Genomic DNA, 22,909 nt, shown 5'->3' with positions numbered 1-22,909 from the left:
AAGAGCGAGCTTTCCTCACTTGTAAATGTTTTGCCTTGAGTTGCATGGCATTGCCTGCTGTGGGCTCCGTAAATACTGTGGACCTGGTTTTCTGGGGGGTCCTGTTGCCTCTTGATAAGCCCCACACAGCGGTTTTCCCCACTAGACTTGGAACAGATGACGGCCACTTCCGCTGAACACTAGGAGAGCTACTTGGCTTGTGTTTACACAAACATAGATTCTCTACTGTCTTTTTCTACTTGTGTATAATTAAATTTGTACAAGTTGGGTTTGCATACACCCAGGCTTTTCTGGCAAAGGGCTGTGTGCTAATGGGTAGGTTTTGGAAGAGACGAAAGGGCAAAGGCTTACGATGTTTTTTGCCATTAAGAGTGTTTTTGTAGGACACTCGGGAAATCTGGGGATCAGTGAGGGGAACCTTCAGTGTTGGGACTGGAAGTCCAAGGAGTAAAGGTCGGAGGACCTTCAGCTCACATCCATGTCACCTACTTCTCAGATTTTTCTAGGGTTGGAATGAAAACGGCAACAGAACCATATTGTTATTTGACATCGGTGCATCTAATTGGTGAGATTTTTATTCAAGCCAGTGCAGATCTGTCTATGTATCTATCTCAAGGATGACAAATTCTGATATAGATAAATAAGAGTGTGCCTTCTTTGTCCACACAAAGCGTTTGTTACCCAGGGCCAGGCTTGACACAGTCAGCCTGAGAGGACAGATCCGGCCACAGCGCTTTCTCCCTTCCGCGCAGGGGAAAGCAGGAAAGCGGCCACTGCAGAGACGCTGGACCACATTTCCGCGCTTCTGCCCTCTGTCCTCAGCGTGTGGCATAAACCTCCCTGAGATAAGTGTGCTTGCCGAGCAGACAGAGGGGCCTGAATTGGTGCTGATGGTTTAAGGAGCATGTCAGGGGCTTGAAAAATGAATTTCCCTGGAACCGGTGTGTAGCTACCTAGAAAACGCAATTGCCAGGAGCCGGTTAAGGTCAGGCTCTGCAAAGAGAGATGACCTACCTCTCTATTACCCAATTACATCTGGGAAAGCTGAATCTGCAAAGGGCTTCTGTTATCAGTGAATGAAAAAACCTGGCTCAAAAAGTTCAAGGGAGGGGCGCCTGGGTAGCGCAGTCGTTAAAGCGTCTGCCTTCCGCTCAGGGCGTGATCCCGGCGTTCCGGGATCTAGTCCCACGTCGGGCTCCTCTGCTGGGAGCCTGCTTCTTCCTCTCTCACTCGCCTGCTCTGTACCCTCTCTCGCTGGCTGTCTCTCTGTCACATAAATAAATAAAATCTTAAAAAAAAAAAAAGTTCAAGGGACTTCAGGGAAGAGTCTTAGCTGATCAGTGGCAGAGCTGGGGCTAAAAGCTCATTTCCCCCCAGGCATCCGGACCATACCTGAGAAGCCGGCACATCTCATTTCACTGTGGGTCCATTATTTCTATTGGTAACATGATATTATCCTCACCTTTTCCTCCTTTAATATAATAGTATAAATACAGGTTTGAAATTTTTTCCCGAATTTCGAGTCTAGGAAAGCTGGTGATGCTCTTTCTTTGAGAGATTCTAGCGATCACAACCTAAGCAGGCTGAAGTGGAAATGTGAGCAGTGCCTTTCTTTCCCTGGACAGTTAGATAGATACTGAAGATGGAAATTTCCAAGATCTGAATCCCCAAACCCAGAAACCCAGACTGATCTCCCCTTTGTCCTCGGCATATAGAAATAAACTAGCAAGCTGTAAAACATTGAACCCTAATAAATATTCCTCGTTTTCCTTCTTCCATTCTGGATCCCGCAGAATAACAAAGTGGTTCTCTTTGCATTGGTTCTCACGTATTGTTTATTTAAAAAAATTTTTTTAAAAATTTTTAAAAGATTTTATTCATTCATTTTTTTGACACAGAGAGAGAGCACAACAGGGGGAGGGGCAGAGGGAAAAGGAGAAGCAGGCTCCTCGCTGAGCGGGAAGCCCCATGCGATGCTGGACTCCATCCCAGAACCCTGGGGTCATGACCTAAGCCAAAGGCAGATACTTAACCACCTAAGCCACCCAGGTGCCCTGGCTCTCGTGTTTTAAAGTGTCTGTATGTCTATGAGTGAATGCGAACACCCATGTGCAAGTGTGTATTATGACAGTGTGACAATGAGTGATTGTGCATGTCGCATATGTGAAGGCATGAGTCTGTGTGTATGTGTGTGATTATGAGTGTGTGAGAACATGTAAGTGCATGAGTATGGGTGTGAGTGTGAGAGTATGTGTGCATGTATGTGCACTTAGGTACAAATAGGAGTTGAGATGTTAATTTCTTTTGCTAACCAGTCAAACTCCTGCAGCTCTGGTTATGACATGCACTTGTTTGCAACGCTCTTCGGACAGGAAATTGTATTCATGTTGACAGTACGGTATTCAGAACAGTGGTTCTAATAGGTTGAAGGGACATCAATGATATTTAGAGATGTTTGACAATGTCAGGAAAATATTTGCTTTCGTTTCTTAAGTGCTCCAAGTTTTGATATAAGTACCAAGGCACATATTAAAGACCGAGAGATTCCTTTCAAATATAGCAAAGGCTTTATTTATAGGAAAGATACCCGTTCTAGTCCTGTCTTCCTCCATTTCAAATTTCACACTGCAGCCAAAATGACTTCAAATTCATGATTGGATTTGTCACTCTCTACTTAAATATTCTTAATTGCTTCTGTAGAAAACAAATATTAGTTGCCTACCCAGTTCACTCCCTGCTTCCAGTGAATATTCATTCACTAGAGAGGGACACTGGCCAGTGTGGGTCTCAACAATCCCACCTCCTCAGCAGCTTTCCTGCCCACCAGTCACTGGCTCAAGGCCGGACTGTGCCCTCAGCTGGGAGATTGGGCTGCCTCTCAGGATCCTTTCTTGAAATGCGGGGACAGAGACATACTCTTTTTCAGGATTTAGCTAAGGCAGACACCGCCCTAGGAAATGTCGGCATCTTGAAATCAGGAAGGGAGCCTGTCTTGAGAAGCCTCTTTGCTTTGATGACTTCCTTCTGGATTTCTATTACTTTCCTTACATTGGACACAGAGGTGAATGAAGGCCTGGGGGATGACCTGTGTATGTTTCAGAAAGTCTCACAGAATGTTTCCAGTAGCTCTTTTTAAGGATTTGAGGACATTACCACTAATTGCCCTCAGCACTGGGACTTAAATTCTGAGACAAGAAGAAAAATGGCCATTCGATGTCCTATTATATGTCTCAAGACTAAAGGTATGCATTAAAGACACTAATTGTGAACGTATTTTTAACTGACAAATTATAGATGCACTATGTTTCATAAATGAATAGCAAGTACACCTAAAGGGAACACTTTCAAAAGTACTTTTATTGAGAGAAAAACAGGAGTTGCAAATTCAAGTGGCTTTGGCAAATAATCTGAATGAAGTATAATGGATTGCATGAAAGACGATAGAGAGTAGTGGGGATTGTGGCAAACCAGAGCACAGTGCTGCTCTAAGATCAGCTGCTACTCAATTCCAGAGATTTTGTCTCATGAAGAAACATGGGCCTAAAATTAGATCTTACTATTTCTTAAGAGAAGCTGGAGAAATAATTTTTTTTAAATGTAAAGTGCCCCAAATTTTAAATGATGGCAACTAATTCAATCACAAAACATACTGAATGGACTCAACGAAAGTCTGACAACTAGCCAAATTTGTTATTTAGACCAACAGTTCACCACCTCTGAGAAAGTGCTATGTAAATAAATATTAAATGTTCTGATGCTGGACGGGATAAAAGCTATTCAACATTTTCGAAACAATGCTCTACAATGATAACTGGCATTTCAGGAATTTAAAATATGGCCATCTCATCCCACTGTCCTGAAGCTCAGCATCTCTACCAGCTGGGCTTTGCTGGAAGGCAGACTCTGTGGGTCTGAGGTGGTGACATTTAATTCCCAGAGCAGTTGTCCACGGAGCTCCCAGTGACAGGCCCAGCATCCCCTGCACCAGAGGGAGGCAAGAGTTCAGCTGTTCAATTCACTTGCACATCACCGTCCTTCTACCCAGCTGGTGGGATGGGTTGGGGGGCAGGGGGCAGAAAAGGACACGAAATAAATGACCCAGTATCAAATAGAATCTTACTAAAGAAATGAATGAATTGGGTGTAACACCATGGTTATATTCAAATCCATTTATTTTTATCAAACGATTTTAAAATTCGGTCTGATTCATTCATTCAGTTCAGTGAGCCCCATTCTATGGAAATGATTTTTGTAAACATCTCTCGGGCCAAGAGGCTTTTGTTTAGGCTTCATGAAGAATCAGCGGTGCGATGCTCTGAGAAGGTTTGCCCTCCAAATCAATTTATGTGACAACGCTAGAATAATTGCTTGTGTGACACGCAGAGAAAGACACTGAGGCAGTGGTTCCGGATGAGAGCTCTTTGTCAAACGCAAGCATCCAGCCTGCCGACCAGTGGCAGTTGTTCTACTTCCTGACGTTCTTCCTTGTCATCGTGCAATCCGTCCCACAGGTGGCAGAGGCTGACTTCTCCAGAACGCATTTGCTTTAGTGTCAACTTCTTTAAGTGGCAAAGAGGTGGAAAGCTGACTCTCACTTTACCTCCGCGCTGGTGCTGGAGAGCATCCTCTTGGGTAATGTGGGCAATGGCTTGGGGAAGGGGGGAAAAGGGAAGAAAGGAAAACGCTTTCTTAATAAAAAATGACAATTCTCATCAGGTTTGAAGTTAATCTTTTAGACTCCTTCTATTTTACTTAAAAATACCTTTTCACAAGGAGGAATGCCTTTGGCTGTGTTTCTAACTCTAAAAGAGTCTAGACTGGCTTTTTATACTGGTTGGCTTGTTCACTCATTCAATTAATATTTCCCGATGCTCTTCTGATCATCAGGCACTGCTCGAGTCAGCGGGAACAGAACAATAAAAAAGAACAAAAACACACACTTTTTTGGTGGATGTAGGTGAATTAGAGCAGAGCAGTGTGAGGCTGTCATCGGAGGGCAAATTATCAGTAGGGGTACATAAGGTCAAACAGCCCTGATGAACCATGACTTGCATGTTAAGTGCACAAGCACTTTTCTCTAACTAAGCGTAGTTGCTTATTTAAAAAATAAATCACAATTTTCAAGAATGGGGAAGAACAGAGATGGGTGGGCAAAGGCCGGGACTGCATCCTCACAACTACCATTTACTAGCGTTAGAAGAACTTTGGGCACAGGAAAAATGTTAAGTTTATGTGAGCGAAATCGATTTAAAGCAGGCAACATCCCATCTGGCAGACAGAAAAGAGTTCTGAGGAGCTGTTCAAAATAAAGGACTTTTATAGGGCGAAGGGAGCAGGAACCAGGACGTTATAGCAGGCAACAGAGTGGGTTGATCATTGCGAGGTCATGTTCCTTCAGGGTATGGCAGGGGTCTATCCGGCAAATCGCCTAGGGCCGATCAGATTTCTGATAGCCTGGTTTGGCCTTCCATTTAGGGGAGAGTCAAAACTGTAATTACGTCTCCGCTTGGTGATGTGGCGTTCAGCACATGTGGCTCCATCTGGGGTCTGTTGTCTTGTTTTTCACCAGCCTTGCCACCTTGGGAGGGTCTCCTCTTTCCCCCTCTCAGTACCCTCATTTGTGAAATGGGGTTAATCCCTAATACAAGCTAGAACTGTGGCAGCATTTAGACAACGCGCTCTCAGGCAGAAGCATTCTGTCCAGTGTGCAGTACGACAGACGATATTATTATTAAGTTTGGGAGGAAGTGAGGACAGCTGGGAGGGAGGGGAGGCAGGAGGAGACTAGGACCCAAGGGCAGACAAACGCAACAAAAGAGATGGTCCCGGCAGGGGTCGTGGCAACCCCCGATCTCCCAGCGCCTGGATGAGATTATGGCAGAGAGAGCGTCTCTGGAGGCAAGGTCCTCACTACTCTGTGTCCTAGTGAGTGACCATGGCTAGTGTCAGTTCTGGGCAGACACTTAGGAGAACCGGTCTGTTGTCCAAGCCCATTAACGAGCCACGCAACCCCGTTAAGTCTCTGTTCTCTTCCAGGGCTCCAAGGTCCATGCAGTTCCCTGGGCAACAGCCTCAGGAGCCGGGCTATTGGCCAGTTGGAGGCAGAGGCAGGGGGGCACCCATCTGTCCGGGGAGGAGGCTTCCCTTCTCTCTGGACACTGGCAACCGCCCCACACAAGTCTGCTTTGCCTTTCCTCAGGATTTGAAAGTTTCAGCGTGGTGCCGTTTTATATGCTTTAAAAAGGAAATGAGAACTAGAGAACCTTCATGAAGCTGTCTGTGTCAGATTATAAAGTCAGAGTGGCAAGGGACCCTGGACCCCCTAATCCGAGGTCCACATTTTGTAGGTAAGGAAGCAGGCCGGTACTGATACGTCCACCTGGCCTTCCCCCATAAGGGTGCGCACGGCCTTCACCTTTCTCCACGCCCCTGTGACTGCCTCCATGGCTTATGTTAGGGTGTATCTTTTATCTGTAAAGTTGGCTTCATATCTAAGTCTACTTATCAAACAGGATTATGAGTTTTCTCATGATATTGAAGGTTTGTTGTACTAGTTGCAGGAACTGTTGAGGTCTATGTGCATCAGCTTGGACGTGAGTGTGTGTGAGAGTGTGTGTGAATGTGTGTGCGCGCCCGCCCGCTGCTTGGGGCAGGGGGTGTGGTTATTTATTTATTTATTGAGGTCTGTCCCTACTTGTCTTCCCAAGCCAAGCCCTTCTGGTGCTGTGGGACAGAGAGAAGGAGAGGCCCAGGGCAGAGATGTCACTCCCCACCCCCATCCCGGGCAGGTTATTGCTTCTCTGGCTAATACAGGCTGCCTGGCCTCATGCCCTCCCTGCAGCGGCCTGCCCTCTCCTGGGGCACTGCTGCTGCGGGTCTCCCCCTGCTCCCCCTGCCGGAGCTCCCTGCGCTGCCCTAGGACAGCCAGCTCTGCTGGGCCTCCTCCACCACATCTCAGCCTCTCCGAAGACTACCTACACCACGGGCCCTCTGCTGGGTTCCGCAGCAGGCAGAGACTAGGGTGAGGAATGGGCAAGATATAGCTCAGCTACTGTCTGAAATGACCATCCCATCTGTGGGGAGACCTGGCATCCTGGCCATGGCCATTCCAGGAGTGAGGGCCACAACTGCCGCTGTGCCCTCCCCAGCCCTGATCTCACTCCTCTTGTCCTCTCCTGAGAGCAGATCGGCGAGTCAGAGACTAAGCAGACATGGGTCAGGGAATGAACTGCCCTCCTCTCTTTCTTGCAGACACCACATCTTCATGAGAGACTCTCTTGGGGACCTCCACACTCAACTTCGGAGAGAGTCAGCACTGCCTGTCTCCCCACAAGGAAGGCCTAGCTTCTCTCCATCACTGCACTCCCCCAAATGACAGACTCCCTCCTTCGTGTTTAATCTAAGTGGGGGGTGGGATGTCCTTGGAGGGCTGGTTGGTCCCAGGGAGGAGGGTGAGCCTGCAGGCCCCCACTCCGCACTCCAGCTACAGGCATATGTCAGCTCTCTGAACTAGGAAAGGGCTTTCGTGCCTTTGTTCTTGGCTTTGGGCCTTTGCCACAATTCTGAGACACCAGGAAAAATCCCTCTTGACATTCCGTATCACAGCCAGCATGCTCTGTTCTCTGCCAAAGTGTTCGAATCAAGACCCCTGGTGTTTCAAGGTGAGAAGACCAATTCAGAGTCCCACTGATTGCTAGCATAGTTCAGAGGTAGATTTTAGTTTTTAATGAGCAAATATGTCCAATTTTCTCTAAAGTTTCTACTACTATATAAAGAGCTAAATTTTTATTTAATAACTTGCTTTTGTATTTTTAATCCCAAAGAGGAATTTCTGAAAAATAAGGTTTTCACATAAGTTTAACTAGTTTGTAAGTAGTTGTATGTAGTAAACTGATAATATTTGTTTGATTATTTTACATTATTTTAAAAAGATTTTATTTATCTATTTATTTGACAAGGAGAGAGAGATTGAGAATACAAGCAGGGGGAGCAGCAGAGGGAGAGGGAGAAGCAGGCTCCCCGCTGAACAGGGAGCTCGATGCAGGGCTCGATCCCAGGACCCTGAGATCATGACCTGAGACGAAGGCAGGTGCTTGACTGACTGAGCCACCCAGGGGTCCTTGTTTGATTATTTTAATTAATTACTCAAAAACTCTGTAGCGGGGAAACAGACTTGCCCAAGGTCATCCAGCCGGATTAGTCAGCGGTGGGTGAGGGCCAAGGTCTAAGGCTCCTGACACAGGGACTTCCCACACTGGGCCTCGCAGATCCCCTATTGTACACCCTACAGTCTGGACAAATCATCTTGACCCTCAACACCTGAATTTGATGGTTTAACTGCATGGTAAGTGTACCCCACACCGTGCTTGAGAGTAACAGACCTTCACGTTAAGTGTTAAGTCACAAGGTGGCATTCTTTAAAGTTTATGTAATGGTGGGTTAATTTGAAATAATTAACTGAAATGTGCAAGTGTCCCCCTGGGACACCTAAGCCAATTGTCAAAATACTCCTTTTCCAATGATGCAAAATTCCTATAACAATGCAGGAATGCAGAAATGATGTATCCAGTGGGTTTTAACAGAAAATATGTTTGCTTTTAGTACTGATTAAAAAGCAAAGCTCTGGGGGCGCCTGGGTGGCTCAGTCGTTAAGCGTCTGCCTTCGGCTCAGGACGTGATCCCAGGGTCCTGGGATCGAGCCCCACATCAGGCTCTTCTGCTGGGAGGCTGCTTCTTCCTCTTCCACTCCCCCTGCCTGTGTTCCCTCTCTCGCTGGCTGTCTCTCTCTCCGTCAAATAAATAAATAAAATCTTAAAAAAAAAAAAAAGCAAAGCTCTGGGGCACCTGGGTGGCTCAGTCAGTTAAGTGGCTGCCTTTGGCTCAGGTCATGATCCCAGGTCCTGTTATCGAGCCCTGCACCGGGCTCCCTGCTCAGCGGGAAGCCTGCTTCTCCCTCTGCCTGCTGCTCCCCCTGCTTGTGCTCTCTCTCTGTAAAATAAATAAAATCTTTCATAAAAATAAAATAAAAAATAAAAAGCCAAGCCCTATCACTACTCACAGACACAGAGGAGAGCATTTCCAATCTTCTGCACACAGGGGGCTTAACTACAGCATCCTTTCATATGCGTACATTGTTGGGGAACTTGTAGGGACAAACACCAACTTGTTTATGTAATGGCTGGTTTTTAAAAATGTTTTAATAACAAGTTAATGGTTTTATTAACTTTTAGCAGACATATAAGTAAATTCTTTTTGGATTGCAGGGGAAAAATAGTCAAAAAGATGGATCGGAGGAAACGGTTTTCCTAATTGCATCTTCACGGAGTAGAAGCAATAATTTTGTTAAAGGACTTTTTCCGCAGAAAGAAAAAGATGGAAGGAGTTTATCCATTTATTAGACCTACCAGAGATCTAGAGATGTCTGGTTTCACTGTGGCTATAATTTCCCAAATCTTCAAAGTGAAGCATACAGAGAGCCTCTCGGCCATGGAGGTAAGACAGTTGACCTTGAAATAGGAGCTGTCTGGTCCAGGTCAGCCAGCAAATGGGAGAAGAACAAGAAAGAACCTAGACAGACACTTTGAAGCCAATCATTTAGGGACAGTGTGACTGGCCATCCTGATGTTTCTGAGTTCCAAAACTACTTGAATCCCTGCTTCAATGCCCTGCTTTGTGAGGTCCCTAAATAATTCTTCCTCAGAAAAAGATCTGGAAGGATGAACTGCTTACACTTCCTTTCAGGATATCCTCCTTTGCTTTGCTTCGTGGATACTGAGGAGCATAGTCACACATTCGTCCTTTTACCTAGTGTAGGTCTGTCTGTAGGGGCCGTCTTCCGCAGCCCCCACACTGTGCGTCCTCTACGGGCGGACTGGGGTGCTACTTACCTGGGGGCGGGGACAGGTCCTTCAAGATATCTGTCCTCGTCTTCTCAGCTGCCCCCACAAAATACCACAGATTGGGGTGGCTTAAACAACAGACGTGTATTTTCTCATGGTTCAGGAGGTTAGAAGTCTGCCCCATACTGAATCTTTGTGTCCTCCCTAAATTCATATGTTGAAACCCTAATCCCAGTGTAATGACGTTTGAGGCGGAGACTTTGGAGGTTATTAGGTCATCAGGGTGCAGCCGTGGTGTATGGGATTGGTGGCTTTATAAGAAGACACCAGAGAGCAAGCTAGCTCTCTGCCCACCATGCGAGGATGTCAGGAGCAGTCAGCAGTGTGCAACTGGCCCAGAGAAGGGCCCTCACCCGACCTGGCTGGCACTCTCAGCTCAGACTTCCGGCCTCCGCAGATGAGTTTCGGTTATTTACAAGCCACCTAGCCCGTGGTACTTTGTCCTAACAGGGCAGACTGACTGCGATGAAGTCCAGGATCAAGGTGCCAGCAAATCTCGCTCCCGCTGAGAGCTCTCTTTCTGGCTGCACAGAGATGCCTTCTTGCTGTGTCCCCCTCAGGTAGCCCACCCTCTGTGCGCACAAGCAGGGAGAGCGAGAGAAGAGAGAGCGCGAGCGAGCTCTGGGGTCCCTTTCTCTTTTTACAAGGACAGTGCTTTTACTGGATTAGGGCTCTACCCTTACGGCCTCGTTTAACCTTCATTACTTCCCTAAAAGTCTGATCGCCAAATTCCACCACACTGGGGGTTAGGGCTGCACCATACGAATTTTAGGGATCCACGCTGCAGTCCACAGGAAGACCCGTGTGGAGTGTCCCTGTGAATCGAGCCCTTGCGAGCTCCAGCACGGATGTCTTCATATCTCACCTGGCTTACCCCGCTCTGGCTTCATCTCCTGGACTTTTACAATAGGTTCTACCCACAAACCAACCTCAGCCCCTCCCCTGCGTCCGTCCCACACGCGTTGCTTCAGGCCCCCTCCTCGCTCCTGCCCCTGTGTTAGAGTTGCCTGCCACGGGCGTCCTTGGCAGAAGAAGGGCCATCCATCCGCACCCGTCATTCTGCTGCTACCATGTACAAGGCGGATGATCAGGGTCGATGCCTAAGACTCAGCCTTGGAAGGAACCCCATAGTGAACCCCAGGGCCTGGAAATGAACCTCGCCGTTGGATCGATATCAGTGTGGGAGGTTCTCTGCTAGGACTGAGGAAGACGCAGTCTCTAGTCTCACCGTGGACAGGGACCCTCTATATATATGATGAACTCTCAATTAAACAAGAAAACCCCAGAGTGATTTATTAAAAGGTAGACTTTGACCGCAAAATATTTGTGGACAAATGTCACCCCTTTGGAGATGACAAAGCTGTTTGTGCTTGTGGTGATGCATTTATTCATCCCTATGTTCATTCAGCAGTCACGTGTGTCCATCACAGAGGGACTGTGAGGAGCCATGGAGGGGAGGGGAGGCGAGACTAGACAGGTACCTGGAATTCACATTGCGAAGGCCTCGCATTCTATGCTGAAGGCTTTGTTCTGCAGGTAGTAGGAGAGGCAGAGGGGGCGGGTTCATGTGACTCTGAAGTTGTTGAGCCCAAAGGAACGGACCATGAGGGCAAGGGAGGATTCCAGAATGATCCCCGGCTTCTGGCTGGTGAGCCCGGGGAGGCTTCTTGGAGAAAGGGAATGCAGACGTCAGGGCGGGCTTCCGGTCGGGGGGATGTTTGTGGACCATGGGGGCATCTAGGTGGGGGTTCTGAGAGTCTGTGTTTCCACTGAGCCTGGCTGCTCCGGAAAGAGACCTTTTCTTTTCACTCTCGCTTCTCTGGGACCAGCTTCTGTCTGGAAGCCATTCTTCCGACTGGCTCATTCTCGGGTCATCTCCAAACCCCTTCCCTTGCATGCCTTGGAGGGCTCGTCCCCTGGAGTATCACTTTCATCCACCAGGCCCACGTCTGGCGTTAGCCTCTGACCATGATTATTTTGTCACAACTGCTGTCCTGCCCAAACCCAGCCTGGCCTTCCCTTTCCGTGTGTCTAGGCAGGACTTAGCTAGCCTGTCCCCAGCTGGTTCGTCAGGGTGGACAACTGGCTGCACCTCGTCACTCCCTAATTACCCCTTTACTAAAACGCTGCGTCGTCCTTAGCTCTCCCAGGGACGGACCCTTCGTGGGTACACTGAGAACTCCAGGAAGCAGGCAGACAACACCAGGACATTGCCATCACAGAGCCTTTTTGGACAGCAGACCCAGTAATACAAACAAATGCATAATTAAAAAAAAAAAAAAAAAAACCCAAAACATAGGAGCTCCAGGGCCCTTTCCCTGAGGGGAGACAGTAGGAAACAAGGCCGGGTCTTTGAGGAAGTGCATTTCATCCCTTCCTCATTTTGTCAAACTCAGACCCGAAAACCTCTTATTTCAGGTTCTGATGGAAACGTGTTTCTGAATTGCAAAAATAACAATGATGGTGGTAGTAACGGCTAGTATTTAGGGTGTGATTACTACGTGCCAGGCATGGAGTGCATCGCATGTTATTACCTCATTCAGTCCTCACAGCGATGCCGAGACGTACACTGTTATGGCCCCCCCCTTTTTTTTTTTTTTACAAGACGAAGACATGGAGCTTAAACAGGTTACAGGACTTGTCCATGGGTCTCGCAGCTTGGCTGGGGTGAACCCGAGCTCAAGCCTGGCCGCCCAGCATGGGTGTTGCTGTGTGCACACTGGGCTGAATAGCGTCTCCCCAGAATTCAAGTCCACTACAAGCCTCAGAAGGTGACTTTATTTGGAAACAGGCTCTTTGCAGATATGATTAGTTAAGATGAGGTCAACACTAGATTAGGGTGGGCCCTACACTCCTTCTGAGAAGGCCGTGTGAGGACGAGACATGGAGGAGAAGGCCAGGGGAAGGCTGAGATGGCGACCAGAAGGATGTGTTCTCAAGCCAAGTGACACCAAGGATGGCTGGCGACCACCCGATGCTAGGACAAGATCTGGGGACAGATTCTCCCTCAGAGCCCCAATGAAGGAGCCAACCCTGATGACATGTTGGTTTCAGAGATCTGGCCTCCATGACTGTGAATTCATGCATCTTTGTTGTTTTAAGTCATTCCTTCGTAGTACATTGTTACCTCTAGGAAACGGATACACCGAACTGTGGGAGAATTAATTTTTCAAACCATTTTTTCATAGTCCGAAGGATAATGGTTTTCCAAGTACTCTCCATTTTCTCCATTTCAAATGTCACAAATGTGTGGATTTGCCAAGGCTTATTTTAACCAGATTCATTCCTCCTTTACACACATTTCCTGGTTTATTTATGTATAGGTTTGCCATCTAGTGGCGTGAAGTGAGAAGTGCATGTTATTTTTAGAAACGGCTAACCATGATTTGAGTAGTCTTTTCTAAAAAATAATTTCAATATTTTATTCAGAATTTTAAATCTATATGCTAGATAACTGTATTTTTTGCATATTTTTTCAGGATTAAATATCAAAGTTTTTTTTTTGGGGGTGTCTGACTTTCTTTTTAATTTAAATTCAGTTAATGAACACATAATGTATTACTGGTTTCAGAGATAGAGGTCAGTGATTCATCAGTCTTATATAACACCCAGTGCTCATTACATCACGTGCCCTCCTTAATGCTCATCACCCAATTACCCCATCCCCCAACCCCCTCCCCTCCAGCAACGCTGTTTGTTTCCTATGAGTCTCTTATGGTTTGTCTCCCTCTCTGATATGAGTAGTGTTATCTGCTTGCTCCCTGAAGAATATAAGAAAGAAAATCCTGCAGTAGAATCTTCCCTAAATATCTGTCTGAGTGATATGAGATCATTCGGATAACTTACCAAAATCATATCTAGGTTTTAAAAGACAGGTAAAATAAAACATTAATTTTAAGTCCGACTTAGGGCAAAGCTGAACTTTTTGGGGGCGTTAGCTATACATTTCAGAGATTATGAGGAAGTTATGTTAAAAACACATGAATCTTGTGGGAGTATTTTTTAGTCTTACTGTGAATTGAACTAATTTCAGTAATTTAATCAGCTTTATCTCTATCTCTACAGATCTATCTACTTACCTATATATATGCATGTTTTATAAGATTTTATTTTATTTATTTATTTATTTATTTATTTAAGATTTTATTTATTTATTTGACAGAGAGAGAGACAGCTAGAGAGAGAGGGACCACAAGCTGGGGGAGTAGGAGAGGAAGAAGCAGGCTCCCAGCAGAGGAGCCCAATGCGGGGCTGGATCCTAGAACGCCGGGATCACGCCCTGAGCCGAAGGCAGACGCTTAACGACTGAGCCACCCAGGCGCCCCAGATTTGATGTTATTATAGGGAGATTATTACACAAACAGTATTAACAGATTGAGCTGCATTTAACCTACATAAATAGGATAATTTTGCCATCCAAAAAATAGAATGGAAAGTGGATTATGCTATTTTCAATGCTGCCTTTTTGTCATGATAAATGGAGTAGTTTTCAAAATTATCTGCGGGCTAGTCCCCCTGCCAGCTCCCAGATCACCTCACACCTAGACCGCTGCAATTCTCACTGTGGTCTCCTCTACCTCGTAGAGCACCACTCAATCAAGCCTTGCAAGACTTAGCTTGCTTTCTCCCGCGGCGCCAGTGGATTTTTCTCTATTACTTTTCCAGTTTTCTCAAGGGCGCTGGACTAAGGGGATGATGGTGACACTGTCCCCCCTCACTCATCTTACGCCATTCAAGATAAAGCACCCCTTATCCATCAAAAACACAGGTTACATCTACGTTAAAATGTAGATAGCCCCTTCTGAGAATTTTGGTTTGCAAAACTCTAGGTAAACTTGGCAAAGTTTAATATGTCCCCTTTAGTGGGCCTCTGCTTTTGCTCAAGCCCTACACAAGAACTCAGTTTGCTTCTTAGATCACACACCTTAGCTGCCAAGTTGATTCTCTTCGGTACCTCATTTATAACCCTTCTCCCTCCCTGCTCTTCCTCCCTCAGCCTCACTCTCACCCTGACAATGTTCCTTCTGGTCTTCACGACAAACTTGTGTTGGGCCTTCACCTGAAATGGTACCGCCTCTCTCCCATGAGCAGAAAACCAGCAATTCTCTAACGCCCAGACCAAATCATGCCTCCCCCAAGGGGAGGAACATTGTTTTAACCCCCACCAGGATCAACATGTGTTGATCTTCTTCATAAGAATAGAAAATTTGGAAAAAAACAGGTGGCTTTCCATAACACACTTCAACATCTCTTTTTAAATAATTCATTTTAGACATCTTGTGATCTGAAAGACACAATCATTGGAAATACTGCTTGCCAAAACCCAATAAAAAAAATCAAGAAAGATTTTCTTTTACAACTCTCCCTAGACAATGCTCGGTTTGATAGAGCAGTATTTTTTAGATAGATAGCACTTGGCAGAGCCTTCTGTGGGGAATATTGTTGACTCATGTACAATGAATAATTTTTATATTGAAATTCACTTCTAACTTACCTGATGTTTCTATTTGCTCCTGACGTTAGCAAACATAAAAATGAAAAAATATTGGCATATAACAAGGGAATATTTTTAATCAAGCATTTTACTAGAAACACATTATTGCTTTTTTAAATGGAAAGGCCAATTATTTTACATTCAAACCATAAAGCATCAAAAAAAAACATTTAAAAGAATAAAAATGATTGACACATAGGACTTGGATTGCCCTGACACTCTATATTCTAGTTCAGAATTTTATGATTTTGTAGAAAGGCCATTTTTCTTTCAGCACTTCTTTCCACAGACCTAAGAAGTTTTTGGTGGGGGGAGGGCCGTTCCTTATGCTTAGGAAATTTTGATGTGACATTCCCGCCCTTTGGTTCTTTCTTTATGACTGGATTTTCAATTTCTGCCACAGGCATGTTACGTGATGCCAGGAATTAATCATTGGTTGTGTCTGTGAAAAGGAAAACAAGGAAACAATAACTATAATAAATGCATAATAGATCTGTTATATGTAATAACTAATAAATATACAGTACATAAAAATACAATAAACTATAACAAACACTCTGTCTTGGTGCTTTGTCAGGGTGCAAATGGTAGGCACTGAGCTATTTGGTACTGAAGGTGCCAGTTAACATTGCCATGTGCAACAGAATCTCTAATCTACTGTAGCTTCTGCGGGTCACATGAAATTAGTATGTCCTAGTTCTTTCAAGCTTTGAATCTAGGGACAGAGATTTACCTGAAAGGAGAGCCCACAGCACGGGGGTAATCAGCTACTGGGAAGAGAAGCGCATACACAGCATGGCCACCATAGGCTTTGTTACTAGTATCTTGATCAAATCAAAGCTGTGCTAATTAGACATTCAGAATTAAATATCAGAGTTGTGTTACTGTTAAAATGGGGCATCAGTGGAATACATAACGCATGTTAGAAATGGGCTCTCCTTGGGGCGCCTGGGTGGCTCAGTTGGTTAAGCGTCTGTCTGGGGCTCAGGTCATGATCCCAGTGTCCTGGGATGGAACCCCACATCGGGGCTCCCTGCTCAGAGGGGAGACTGCTTCTCCCTCTCCCTCTGCTACTCCTCCTGCTTGTGCTCTCACTCTCTGTCTAATAAATGGATAAAATGTTTAAAAAAAAAGAAAAGAAAACTTAAAAAAAAAAACCCACAAAAAAATGGGCTCTCCTTTGTAAGCAATGCGAGGTAGTCACCATATAAGGATTGGTTGAACCTATTGCATGAACAAGATGTAAAAACTGGAGGATGCCTGCCGTCTATGTCCTTAGGGGAGGCACCACACTCTCAGTTCCTAACACTCCTGTGTCCCATTGGTGAGAGAGAATTCTGGTTACTTGATGATGCCTCAGGGTCTAACATAACGTTGCCTCTTTCATGCTGTTGTGCCTGCCTCAGGTGAACTGGTCAGGAGACATGGGATCCAGGGAGCTGGACTTCTCGGAGTTTACATGTAGTTCATAAGAGCTGTTTGTGCTGCTTGCTAACGAATGTTCGGTCAACACGTACCTACATGCATGTTACCCTTGCTTTACAACCTGAACAGCAGGAGTGTGGGGCTGCAGCTCCCACTCCCTCATCTACAGGGTGCTCCTTGGGCTACTGCTGTGATCACATCAGCTAAGGTTAATTAGTAACAGTATGTAAACTTGTCCTTGTCAAATGCCTTAGTTGAGGGAATACATGTCAACATCTTATCAATCAATACGGTTTGGCATAACTGAATTCTATTGCATGCTAGACGATGAAAGTCTTATGGCAAAAAAAGAAAAATAGAGCAAGCCAAGAAGAAGCAGTGTGGGGGCAGGGTAGTTGGGTCCTCTGGGGTCTTAGCCATTTTAAGTGCTTTGAGTTTTCCTCTGGGACAAATAGGGAGCAGGGGACTGACAAAATCTGATTTGTATTAGGATCATTCTGATTGTTGGATTGAGAATAGTCTTGGGGAACTGGGTTGGAAGCTGATTTACTAGTTAGGATGCTTTTTTGGGAATCCAGGAGATGACAGTCCCTCTGGAATCAAGGGTACTGAGGAGTGATTACAGCTACATCTAGTTTATAGTTAAGCTTCCTAGATTCACTGATGGGCTGGGTAGAAGATATGTGAGCAGGAAGAGCGAACAATGACTCCTACGGCTTTTGGCCTCAGCATCTGGAAAATGGAATAGCCATTAGCTGAAAAATTGAAGACGGTGGATGGAGTAGGTTTGAAGGAAACAAATAAATACGGGAATGTCTTGTAATCCGTTAACTGCTAAAAAAAAAAAAAAAAAAAGTCAGCCTACAGAATTTGGTGTGTTTATAAAGTCTATATAATTTAACATGTGTTTAGTAAAGAGTGTTGTTTTTGCCCAGCTTATTCTTACATGAATTTCCTGGTTTCTGATGATCACACCACACACCACACAAGAAATCTGCTTTCATTTGCCATCTGAATGCTTCCTGTCTCCCTCGCAGGCTCCCACCCTGTCCTGGTCCAGTAGAGTGCTGAAGCAAAGACGGTTTCAATGGAGGGGATCAGAAAATTTGTACGTTGGTTAGTGAGAAAATTTGCCATCTGCTTGGCTTACAAAATCACTCAAAAAGCAAAACATAGTTTCTGTCCCCAGTATGCCTCCAACAGACATTGGTTACACAAGATGTTTATTGAGTTTGGGGTTCCTTGGGGTTCCTGATCTGTCAGGCTCTGATGCAATTTTTAGATTTCTTTTTCTTGGAGACATCACGGCAAAACCTACTGATGCCAAAAAGATACACAATATGTCACACATTAGCGTAAAGTAGTGAGGTCAGGAGTGCCTTCTGGATCCTAAGGAGGAAAAAATAAAACTTCAAAACACCGTGTTCTTGTTTACTTAAACAAGACCTAACATACTTTCCTTCTAGCCGTGATGATGTAATAGAGGTCTGCCTGAGTTGAAGAGATGGAGATTGGAATTCTGGGGGCTAGGTGCCTAGAGTTTGTGGGACAGAAGACCAAAGAAGAGAGAATTACACAGAGAGTTTCTGAGATTGTCAGATGGGTCCTCTCTAGTCTCTGGCTGAGTTCTGAGCTGCACGTATGTGAGAAGACACTCAGCCAGCAATAGGTCAAACATATCTCAGAGTTCACGCTGGGCTGGAGATAGATCATACCCCCACCAGCCGCAGTGGGGAGGCCTTGTAAGGCCTGGGCAATGAGTAGGGTTAGAAGAAGGGAGTTAGCATGGGACCACCAGTTTCTCCCGACCCATCCTGGTGAACTTAATTTTATTTTTTTTTTAAGATTTTATTTATTATTTATTTGAGAAGAGTGTGAGAGAGAGAGAGCGTGAGCAGGGAGAGGGAGAGGGAGAAGAAGACTCCCCACTAAACAGGGAGCCTCAAATGCAGGGCTCAATCCCAGAACCCTGAGATCATGACCTAAGCTGAAGGCAGATGCTTAACTGACTGAGCCACCAAGGTGCCCCCATCCTGGTGAACTTTAAAGCGAGTTTCAAAATGAAACTGTTTTTAAGTAACTTAACTGCATGCAAAAATAAGGTCCAGTACTCCTTAAAGTGATACACCAAAATCCAGTACCCCCCCACAATGTAAAATTTCCAATATCCAGCATCCAATCCAAATTCCCAGGGTTATCAGTTTCCTGGGGCTGCCATAACAAAGGCACACAAACCAGCTAGTTTAGAACAACAGAAATGGACTCTGTCATAGTTCTGGAAGCCAGATCTATGAAATTAAGGTGTCACTTCCTCTGAGACTCTGGGGGGGATCTCTCCCTGCCTCTTCCTAGCTTCCGGTGGTGGCCATCAGTCCCCCGTGGTCCTTGGCCGTAGCTGTGTCACTCTGGTCTCTGCCTCCGCTATTACGTGGTGCTCTCCTGTGTGTCTCTGTCCTTCCCTCATCTTATAAGGACGCCAGTCATACTGGATGAAGGGTCTACCCTGCTCCAGTGTGACCTTACCTACTGCAACAACTGTAATTCCATCTAATTCCATCCACAACAACCCTATTTCTAAATAAGTTCACATTCTGAGGCAGCAAGGGTGAGGACTTTGACATGTTTTTTGGAGTGACGAAATTCAACTCATGACACCAGGCATGCAAAGAAGCAAGAAAATAAAATCTATAATCAGGCAAAAAAATCAATCAGTAGAAACTGGGGAGAAACTAGTGAGGTCATGGAACTAGCTGCCACAACTATAATACAAATTCTCCATATGCTCCATTTGGGACAGTTTTGTTACTATGTGTTCTTTTGGATTAATTATTTTTATATAATTCCATTTAATCCCTATAATAGCATAGAGATTAATATATATATTATAACTATAATAGTATTGTAACTCATAAAGGAACCCCTAAAAAAACGTCGTGAATGTGAGTCATGGACATTTTCAGAAGTCCTTCCTCACCTCTCAAATGGGACTAATAACACCTCACAGACAAGTTGTGATGATCGAATGACATTTTTACAAATTACCTGGTGTATAATGGACTCTAAAGAAAGAATAGCGAGTATTCTTGTTGATAAAAGCTGAGGCAGTGACCAAAGCAATTACAGGTCTATGACGGATGGGGCTGACCACAATTAGAGTAACTGATGGTCTTGATTTATTGCTCTTGGTAAGAACATTACTAATTCAGACAAGTTGGGATAGGGAGAAAGTCAAATTTGAGTGAGCAGTTTTAATTACAGAGTATTTTTGAAGAAATGTTTTTTGATTACTGTCAACTACATGCAGTAATTAGAACCAGGCTACGAAGTTCTGCCTAGTATATATCCCTAAGGGACTGGCTTTAACGATTACATAAAACGATCCCTCATTAGCATAACAAGGCTTTCAGATGCTGTAAAACGGTTTCTTTTCATAGGAGGTTTGTTTTCTTTCTTTCCTTTTTTTTGGGGGGGGGGAAATCTTTTTAAAAAAATATCTTATTTATTTGAGAGAGACAGAAATAGAGCACAAGCAGGAAGGAGGGGGAGAAGAAGGCTCCCCGCTGAGCAGGGAGCCCAACGCAGAGCTTGATCCCAAGACCCTGGGACCTGAGCCGAAGGCAGACGCTTAACCGCCTGAGCCATCCAGGCGCCCCTGCAGCTTGTTTTTTTTAGCAATAGTGTAACTCCTAGAGCCCGGCACCAGGCACAAGGCGCCAGCTGAGGGCTATAGCCTGGCCGTTGAAACACCTGCGCCGCGGGGAGCCCTCCTGTGGATGCCTAGCCTCTGGTGAGGCCGTGTCTTTCTTGTTGTTCCACCACCTGTGCTGGTAGCGGCTTCCTGCACTTAGTAATAACCAGATGATTTTAGCCCGCATTTTTGTTTTTTTTTGTGGTTTTTTTTTTTTTTGCCCTTTCAGTGTTCCAACAACCATATAACCGAGTCCCAAATTAAATCTCCTCTGTTTTAGATACCTAGGATAACTATTCTCCTGACTAGACCCCAGCTCATAGCATGTACCAGGAGAAGCAGCTGGAACCAACCAGAGAGATGACAGAGATAGAGCAGAGGGTCAGTAACCAGAAGAAGATGAGTCCAGGTGGATTCTGTGCTTCTTTTCAGCTGTAGGTTTCTCTTGAAGAGTTGACAGTTTTGCCCAGGGCCAGTTCAGGGAAGCCGTCATGTTTCTTCCCCTATGCTAAGTGAATACAAGATTAAGAAGGCAGAATGATTTTGCTCCGTGGCACGCACTGCCTCCCGGACAGGACCGGGAAGGCTGGGTACAGTCCCGGTCAGGTTCACGTCAAGACGAACGGGCGGGGAAGCAACACCTGTCAGACGTGGCAAACAGCGCCCCCACAGGGCAACGACGGTGTCACAGCTCAGCCGCTGCGTGTCCCTCTGTGTTTGAATGGTGGTCACTCCAAAAGCGTGGCAGCAAAATGAAGCTAAATCCAGAAAGCTAAAGAAGTTACTGCGCTGGTATAAAAGTAGGAGCCGGGCTGGATTCCTGAATGTGGTGTAATGAACATGACGACCCGTGTCTTCCCATACATAAAATGTACTGCTTCTTCTGGATAAACTTTACAAGAAGGAGTAAAGTCTAATTGTTTACCACTTTTTAGAGAACCAGACTTCCTTTTATTTTTAGTCTATTGTTGTAAGCGGCAGCTAGGGCTCCTTGATCTTAATGTAATTAATACGGGAAGAAGCTTTGCTTTTGTTTCTGTGACATTCCCAGGGAAGGTTATGCGTCCTAGGCTACCAGTGGGCTTCTGGCAAACCTGTTTTTATTGTGATGTAAAGTGACTCAATATCAAAGCCTTGTACCCTCAGCAGGTGACGACCATGATACCGGAAACTGAAGAGATCTGCGACTCTGGAAAACATCATTTGCAATTCGTTTGAGGGTAGCTCAGCGGCGGGGCTTTCAGGCTGTCAGTTAACATGAGAAAGGATCTGTTGGATATTGAACACCTATGCCCGTGATCGTATCCTGGGTATGATCAATTGCAAAACAAACCGTTTCTATGTGGGTCAGATGCTGCTGTTGTTTCACCCCCACGGGCCGGATTATTTCTGGTCCTGATGTAAGCCTTCGCAGGACTTGAAACCCTTCTATTGTGGCCACACGAGGGAGGCAGATAGAGCTGCCATCCACTTTCAGCTGTATGGCGTATGGAGCCGACCCACCCCCAAACTGTGGTCAGCTGCCTGGAAGGGGTTCCCTATGTGGCTGTGGGTGAGCTGAGGGAATGACCACGGGGCTGCCGGAGGGTCTGAGCTACCTGCTCCTGCAGCTTGCTTGTGCCTTTTGAGCTTGCTCAGCTTTGGTCCCAGGCATACTGTTTCCATCTTGTGATGAACTGCGGCTGGGCCCACTGGTCACTAGGACCCGGTGGGTCTGATAGGCTGATGCTCATGCTGAGCGATTCTGGCTGCACGATGGCTTGGTGCCCCATGGCCCAGCTCTCGATCTCGCACAGAGCTCAAGAGCAAATGAGAAGGTGTTTTTCTAAAGGTGTTTAATTCTTTCCTGCGTAGGGCGCGGTCCTGCTCCAGCCCCCCAGGGCCTGTGGTGTCATTGTCCACTGGGGCTTTACTGTGCACCCCACACAGCATCTTTCCCGTCACCAACGTCTCTAACACTATGGCGTCTGCCGGCTCAGAGGCCCGGGTGGCAGGGTTGCTGGACCTGCCGTAGAGCTCTTTTCCTCCCTGGGCCCCACTCAAGGCTGGCAGTCTTTGTGTCACCTGCCACGGAGACTGGCGCATATGCCCAGGTGTGGCGTATGCTGCCTTTAGGACCTCAAAGCACTGAGCGAATTTTTTCAAGGTAGAAGGTGTAAGAGACCATAATCTGTCTTTTTCTATGGACAGGATTTACTGGCATGCCTCTTGCCATTGGACTCCAGAATTTTTTTTATGTGGTCCCTTGAATCTTTGTAAGGCTTATCTTCTACCTTCTGGAGTACGTGGGTCTTACCAAGGCGTCCAGACCTCTCACTTGCCCAGAGCAGTTAGTGTCGTGTTATAGGTAATGAATCCATGTGATTCTCTGTGCGATATCCATTATAATCCACATATCTTTGG

This window comes from Ursus americanus, chromosome 20 (assembly GCF_024610735.1).
Source record: "Ursus americanus isolate L20-20 chromosome 20, mUrsAme1.1.p, whole genome shotgun sequence".
In the NCBI taxonomy this organism is placed as follows: domain Eukaryota; kingdom Metazoa; phylum Chordata; class Mammalia; order Carnivora; family Ursidae; genus Ursus; species Ursus americanus.
Note: the sequence above shows the minus strand (reverse complement) of the source record.